The sequence below is a fragment of the Penaeus monodon genome, unplaced genomic scaffold (genome assembly GCF_015228065.2).
Source record: "Penaeus monodon isolate SGIC_2016 unplaced genomic scaffold, NSTDA_Pmon_1 PmonScaffold_4028, whole genome shotgun sequence".
In the NCBI taxonomy this organism is placed as follows: Eukaryota; Metazoa; Arthropoda; class Malacostraca; order Decapoda; family Penaeidae; genus Penaeus; species Penaeus monodon.
Genome location: NW_023658811.1, coordinates 5,243 through 13,211, shown reverse-complemented (window position 1 = coordinate 13,211; position 7,969 = coordinate 5,243). Strand labels below are relative to the sequence as shown.

Below are 7,969 nucleotides of genomic sequence, written 5' to 3'. Positions count from 1 at the left end.
CCCTATAAAGAAGAAAGAAAGAAAGAAAACCATAGAGATATATAAGAAAAAAGGAAGAAGGAAATAAAATCTAGGGTATATAGGCTGTATAAAAGTCTAAAACCCTTTTAAAAAAAGAAAGAAGAGGATAATGTCATACAAAACACGTGGCTATTACGGGACCTCCTGGAAATTATATTATTAATTGTCATGCATTTATAACCTGAGATATTGATTCTAAGAGTCTCCTCAATCATGTAAAGTGCATGATCCTTGTAAGATTATTACGTTTTCATTGAATATTTTACTTTTAAAATTGTTCACTCCCAAAGGCTTGGCCGTGATATAAGCTTCTTATTTATATTTATTTATATAGCTTTTTATTTATAGAATTGCTGACTTTCACTTCTCTTTTTATCAATTTTATAAAAAATCAGTCTAAAACTTATATTGATATATCTCTAGGATAGAATTTGCAGAATTTATAAGTGTTATGGTATTGCTAATGATAGTGTTAATTTCTTCATAAACGGTAGATAGTTTATGATAATGAATAAATTAATGAATAAAAAAGGGGGGATTCTAGAAAGGAAGTGGCTCAGAAAATTGTTATACCCTTTATGCTCCAGCAAAGGCCATTAACCCCTTTTTCCCTTTCCCCAAAATATTCGGGCAAGATAGAATTTATTTTCCCTTTATTTGATAATGAATTACGCGAGAGGCATAGAAGCTCCCGTTTTTCTGTATTATAGATAGCGGAGCTTTGCTGGCCTTTGGTATGGCATGTGTTGGGGTTGTGGTTAATCATTATTTAATACTGTGCTATTATGCTTCATTTGTGCAAAATAATTTTATTAAGATGAGTGTCATTATGGCAGTTTTTGTTAGTTTGTGTCGAATCAACATGCAGGTCTGTTAGTCTATTGATTATATATATATATATATATATATATATATATATATATATATATATATAATATTATATATATATATATATATTTTATATATATAAAATATATATGCAGTCTGTTCTTTTTAGATCAAGGGTTCCCAATCTGGGGGCCACAGGGTATTTTCTGGAGGGCCCATGGACCATTATGAAAATTATGACATCAAATGAAATCTTTAGTTGTCTCCCCACAGTACCACATATAACTATCTCTCAATATTAATTACTGGAATCGTTCTATAATGTGTAATATTCCTATAGCAAATTGACATCATTACACTATTCATAACTAGCAATACCTGAATCTGAAAAGATGACAGACACTAGATGGGGCCATTGAGAATGTTATATATTGGTTTGGGGGCCCCAGGTGAAAAAGGCTGGGGAAACACTGGTCTAGATATATAGGAGGCCCCTTCATGATCAGTAATTTATAATAATATTGGGACTGTTTGAATAGTATTTCTTTTCTTGAATTAACATTTTTCATTAATTTATGATTATGTTTCTTATACATTAATAGAGGCATATTTGATCATAGAATTTTGATTTTAGTCATATTTGTTATTACATTTGAAACATGGATAGCTGGCAAAGCTGTGTCATGATTGGTAATCAATGGTGAATTTTGTGTTATAGTAAACTGCATTTTCTTGAGTTTATTTTCTTCAACTCATTGTTATTTTTTTTACATAGACTTTATAAATCACATTAAAAAATAACCTATATAATTGGAAATTTTAAATTATATTTGGATATTCTCTTTATGGGAAAGATCCATAGTCTCGCTGCTGGACATAGGAGGAGTTAATTGTTTTCATACTTTTGCAAGTTTTTCCTTTCAAAAAAACTTGCTTTATCATTTTTTTTTTGCTTTATTTCTGCTTTACCAAGGTAATCATCATAATTTTTCATCTTGGAAACCTTACTTTATTCTTGAACTGATTTGATTTTTAAAAAGTACATTGCTGTGAAAAAAAAGGGTCTTGCATTATTTTAGAAAAAAAAAGAGACAGTATTACTGTAATAATCAAATACTGAGCACTAGATCAGTTCTTGGGCATCATATCCACTGGGCATTTACACATAAAAGAGTAAATAGAATAAGTAAAACTGCCCAGAGATTTCAAAAAGGTAATATAAGCATAAGAGTAATCAGATTTTGTATGTTTATGAGTCTTAACCTTTAGAACAAAGAACAGTAATAGATACAATGTAAAGTAACTTTCATGACCAAGCTATCTATTTTATCAGTAATATGTTAATGATTGTTTTTTCAGTGTTATAAGCCAATGATAATTATCATATGCATTTGTTAATATATATTTATACTATAAACATATTTTTCAGAATATCTTAATAGTTAATTGTGAAGAGTCAGACAGTGATATCTGTGTTTGTAGGTCATTGAAAGTAGGAAGATTATAGAACTATTTCAGTATTTCACCCAAAAGCCACTGGGCATGGGATGTACGTATATACCATGCCGACTGTGAGTTATTTATTTTTGTTTTTACACATAAGATGGCTACACTTGTATGAAGTCACCAATGAGCCAACTACGAGTACTGCCTGTCTTGCCCATTTACCCCTTTTTCCCTTTAATTACAAAAATATTTTACATTATCTTATTTTGCTGTTACTAATGTTTATAACATTATAGTAATTAATATGTCTAACAAAAATAACCATTGATATTCACAGCATTAAAAAAAAATGTTTTTTTTTCTTCAATTCTTGGAAAGGTGAAATCAGGGAAGATCACAAGGTCTATTAATTGACTCTTTCATGGCCTAAACACTATCACTAGCATTGGGGTTGAAATGCTTCAATCTTCTACATTTTTCTTCTGTTACAGGTGTTGGAAAAACAACATTTTGTGCAGAAGATAGTGAAGAACTTAAAAGATGCTGGTGTACCATGTAATGGATTCTATACCCAGGAAGTTCGACAAGGAGGCAAAAGGATCGGTTTTGATGTGGTGACTCTAGACGGCAAGAATGGGATACTCTCCAGGGTCAAGTACGTTTTTATGAATAAATACGAAGAGAATGATATTGTAGACTCGGTAAAAAAGAGAGTTTATAGATTCAATACAATGAGCATGAGGTTTTGGGACTCATGTAAAAAAATAAATGCACATCTTAACACACAATTTTTATATGTATAGTATTTAGGCAAAACTTGATTGACTCTGTAATATGTTTTGAGGTAGTTTTAAATTTCATATTCTGTTCTTGAGAAGTCTCATTGAGTTTTATTGTTCTTATCCTTTCATAATATTAGAATATGTTCCTTTGTTTGTTGAATATATGTTAAAAAAAAGAATAATACAGTGAAGAATTTATCATGTTTGCATGTGTCATACATCCCTTTTTTCTGCATCTCAAATAGATATTACTCAAAATTTTTGCCTTTTTCTTTTAACTCCATTTTTATATTAAAATGTCAGGTATATTTTTGGTGAATACTTATACATATGTATAGATGTATTATTCTTCATATTCTCGAAAAAATCATAGATTTACTATTGTATTGGCTAGTTTTCTTGAAAACACCCAATATAACAGATATTGAGCTGAAGGCTAGGTTATGGTTATTATTTTTTATGAATATCTGGCATTTTTTTCTAACATTTTTTTTTATTGAGAGTTTTTGTTTCATTATGCTTTTTTGTGAATTCGGGATTAATGCAGTATTCTTTCTAGTATTTGTAAACATCCTTGACATAGCTGTACAATCTTTCATTTTTTGGCATGTAACATACCATTAATGTCAACATGAGTTGGTTTCTTGAAGACATACATAATTATGCTTTCAAAAAGTGTATGTTTTGTATTTTTATTATTTAGAAGAGTGACACAAAGCTAATTACAGACCACAGGATGGCAGTAGAAGGGAGTGCAGAGTGGCCAGTATGTGGTCGATGTCCCAGCTTTTGAGTCTCTTTTTCTGCTCCTCTTTTGCGAACTCAGGTAAGTAGAAGTTTACATCACATGTTGTGATATTTTAAAAGTAAGGATAGTCAAGAAGCCCCATAGAAAAAGTAAGTGTATTGAGATTTGCAACATGTTGCCTATTTCTTGATTCCATTATCCATTATATATCATGAACAGTTGAATTATAGCTCATGTACAAAAGAGCAAACAAAAGCGGTGCCTGATATGATTTTTAAACCTATTAAAGTTTTCCATGTTGTCTTTTATCTCAAATTCATTCTTTCTACACAGGACTTTGATGGATTATTCAATCATAGTAATAAATCATTAGGCAGTTATGTAAGAGATACAAGTCAGCAGTGTATTGACAGAATAATTGAATACATATTCTGGGTAGATTTCTGTGTGTAAGAAAACCCCTTAACAGGATAGTATGTTGTGAGAAATACTTTGAGTGGCGCATTGAACTAGAAGTAGTAGAATAGATGAGGAGTGTGATGCCAAAGAATGCCATGATTGTCAATGGATGTGGGGTGACTGATACGATGTGTAGGACTCACTTCGGTTTATTCAGCAGCGGTCACACCTGTTAATTAATACATTGGTTTTACAAATGTTTCACAAACACAAAGCCGCTAAATATCAAAAATATATTTGATTATATAGTAAAGAATGTCCTACAAATATTGGATACATCTGCATTGCGGGAAACAATCAGATTATCAGCTTAAAAGCCCCAAATTCCAGAATACTATGGTGTCCCCAATAGCATGGAAGTTCTCTTTGAACTGCCTTTGCACTTTAAACAAACAAAAGCTACAATGGTCCAGTAACATTCTACTTGATATGTTCGGTATGTGATTAGTTAGGTCACGATCTCATTTTCTCACAACATTGATCATATGAAGAGTCATCACCACTTCCTGTGGCATGACCCCTTGCACAAACGTTTTTGAGAGGTCAGCTTTATGGGTGATACAGATACTGTGGGTTTGACCCCGTGGTACTCATTGATGCCTTCTCAGTGGTGGTGACACAGAAGGTGAATTATAACCACACAGGCCTCTCCGATTGTGGTTTTTACAGAATACATGATATATGATATGATATACCAGCAGCCGATATGAAGTATGTGATATAACAGTGACTACAAGGAGTCATTCATAATCATTAACAATCTTTAAAGCATTTGAAAGTCATTTTTTTTGGGGGGCAGGCCTTCTCCCCATGAAACTTTCCTCATACAGATTTCCAAAGAACAACTGAATGACATTTTTTTGAAAATATTAAAATTATACATGGCTTCTTAGCCTGCTTCCCCCCCCGCTTTTTTTTACACAGTAAATAATTCTGATCACAATTGATGACTCTGAAGCAGTATTAGAAAAAAAAAAAAAAAAAAAAAAAAAAAAAAAAAAAAAAAAAAAAAAAAAAAAAAAAATATAAAATATATATATATATATATATATATATATATATATATATATATATATAAAATATATTATATATTATGTATTATATATATATATATAATATATATATATATTTTATATATAATATATATATATAAATATTTTAATAATATATATAATATATATATATATATGGTTTTACAATTTTTAGTAAATATTAATAATACTTTTAATAGTCCCCCCTGGAAAAATTTAATAAGCTACTATACACATAATGCATACATAGACTTTTTTTTTTTTTTTTTTTCAGCCCCCAAGCCCTCAAGTCTTAGTATTGGATGAAAAAGGAAAGATGGAAATGTTCAGCCAAGGATTTGTAACAGGTGTACAGAGGATTCTTTCTCAACCTGATTCAACAGTTCTCACAACAATACCAATTCCAAAAGGAAAACCAATTCCTTTGGTAGTACAAATAAGAAACAGCAAGAATGTCTTCCTAGTAAATGTGAGTATGAATAGAATATCTAAATATGTTTAAAGTCACTTCAGAAATAATACTATTATGATTATTATGAAAAAATGTAAAAACAGATTTTCTATTACTTAGTACCTCTCTCATAAAACCCATGATATTATTCCTAATCTTTCTTATTAATAGTTAAAAAGTACCCATGAAATACAAATGCAGTTAGTGTATAGTAACATCAGACCACCAGTTAATTGTGGTACTCTTTTAACATTCCCTACTCAGGGATAATTTATTAAATTCTTAATATCACATTTTTGATGTGCAGGTAGACTCACATATAAGGTGCATATGCCTTGTGATAAGAATGGCTTGCTTTGTGCTTGAAAAACACATTTCATGTCAACCACCTATTTGCAAGACATAAAAGTCATACAAAAGTAGATTAGAAGCTTCATAAACTAGCTTATTTTATAAGAAAAGATTTAAGAAATAATGAAAGCTTACCTATATGAGAAAAGAGGAAAATTAAATATCCCAAATTTTTCCCCATATTTTATATACAGAATTTATGGCATATAAGAAAGAACATTTTTTCACAAGATATAGCTTTTTTCTCTCTTATATACAAAGGTGCAGACCCTTTTTTATCCCTGAAAATATAATGGGAGCTTTTAATATAAATGTTGTTTCTTTGCAGCTTTCAAAGGCAAACAGGGATGATGAGAGTCTCAAGGAGGAAAATTATAAGGACGCTGATGTCCCTCATTGGGAAAGTGATATTTGTAACTTTTACCATGAATTTAACCCTTCCTGAGGGGTGGCATGTACATACATGCCATGGCATGCCTGGCATGTACGTACATGTCATGGTGTATGTATGGCCATGCCTGTTTTTTTTTTTTTTTTTTTTTTTTTTTTTTTTTTTTTTTTTTTTTTTTTTTTTTTTGTTACCATTATGGCAAAATATTTTTTTTGCCACTGAAAATGTAATGAAGTAGTTTTCAACACTTTTTTCTCATTTTCCCCATACTATGCATTTCATAAAGGCTTCTTGGTTTCCCAAAGGTTAGCGTAAAAAAAATTACGTCGGTAATCGACTACATTGGCTAGAGATTTTATATAGTATTCAGGAAGTGATGATGTAAAACCACGTGAAAATACCAAAATGTTTTTTTGAAAAAAAAAAAAAAAAAAAAAAAATCATGTATTTATAAAGACACGGAACATAAAAGTATAATCTATATGGAAGTGATAATATAAATCTGTTGAAACTAAAGTTATCTTTTAAATAACTTTGAAAAAAAAAAAAAAAAAAAATACAACAAAACCAACGGTTTTCAACTCCAAAGATGCCACCCACTGCCCTTTTTGTATTCAGACTATAGAGTGAATAAAGATCAAATATGAAGTCTATATAACAACCCAAAAATATCCTACAGTCTTGAGTTTTTCAGGAAATATGGCAAAAGTCTTTCTAAGGGAAACACAGGAAAGAGATTTAAGAGTAACAAAGGCATTAGAAAGAAACTAAGAGACGAGGAAAAAATTTTGAAGTGGGAATAACTCGACTGTTCAAAATGCGAAGAGTGGTGATAGTCCACCTTGAACTTCAAGAACAAAAAAAGAAGGGGAAGAGCCTGAAAAGGATGCAATCACTATCTACCATTGTGTTACACCCATCCTGCCTCCAAGGACGGAGAGCCTGAGACCAGGAGTTAAGAATTATATCCAGCCATTTCGTGAGGTGAAGTAGAAAAGTAAACCTGTATGAAGTCATTAAAAAGAAGAATCATGTTATCTTAACCATTGATATGGTTTTTATTGTCCTTCATGATTTGGTAGTGAAAATACTGATACTTTATTATGAATAGGAGAGAGAAAGAGATTAACGTATGTGTGTGGGTGTGGGCCATGTGTGCCACCTAATCAAAAAATTTAAAATAGACATAGGAAATAACACTGCAATACTTTACACCAAAAGACTGAGAAAATCTTACCAAATTAAATAGATTGAGTAAATAGGAGGGGATCTTAAAACTTGGTATACCCTAATCTGCCAAGCCAGAGAAATATATCTCTAAGCTTGTGTGTGGTTCTGTGTGGACGACCGTGCGCGCACATTCCCCCAATCCATGCCGTGTGTTGGTGGGGCAGCTTAGGAAGGATGAGAACGAGGCTCAATGCTGGAGTCATTCTCATTCTAGGCCCCCCCAATCCCTGG

General features: G+C 31.2%; 1 pseudogene; it reads left to right on the top strand.

Annotated features, from left to right (window-relative positions):
* Positions 1-2,391: 2,391 nt before the first annotated feature.
* On the top strand, positions 2,392-7,311 carry LOC119570819 (annotated as a pseudogene).
* The last annotated feature ends 658 nt before the right edge of the window (positions 7,312-7,969 follow it).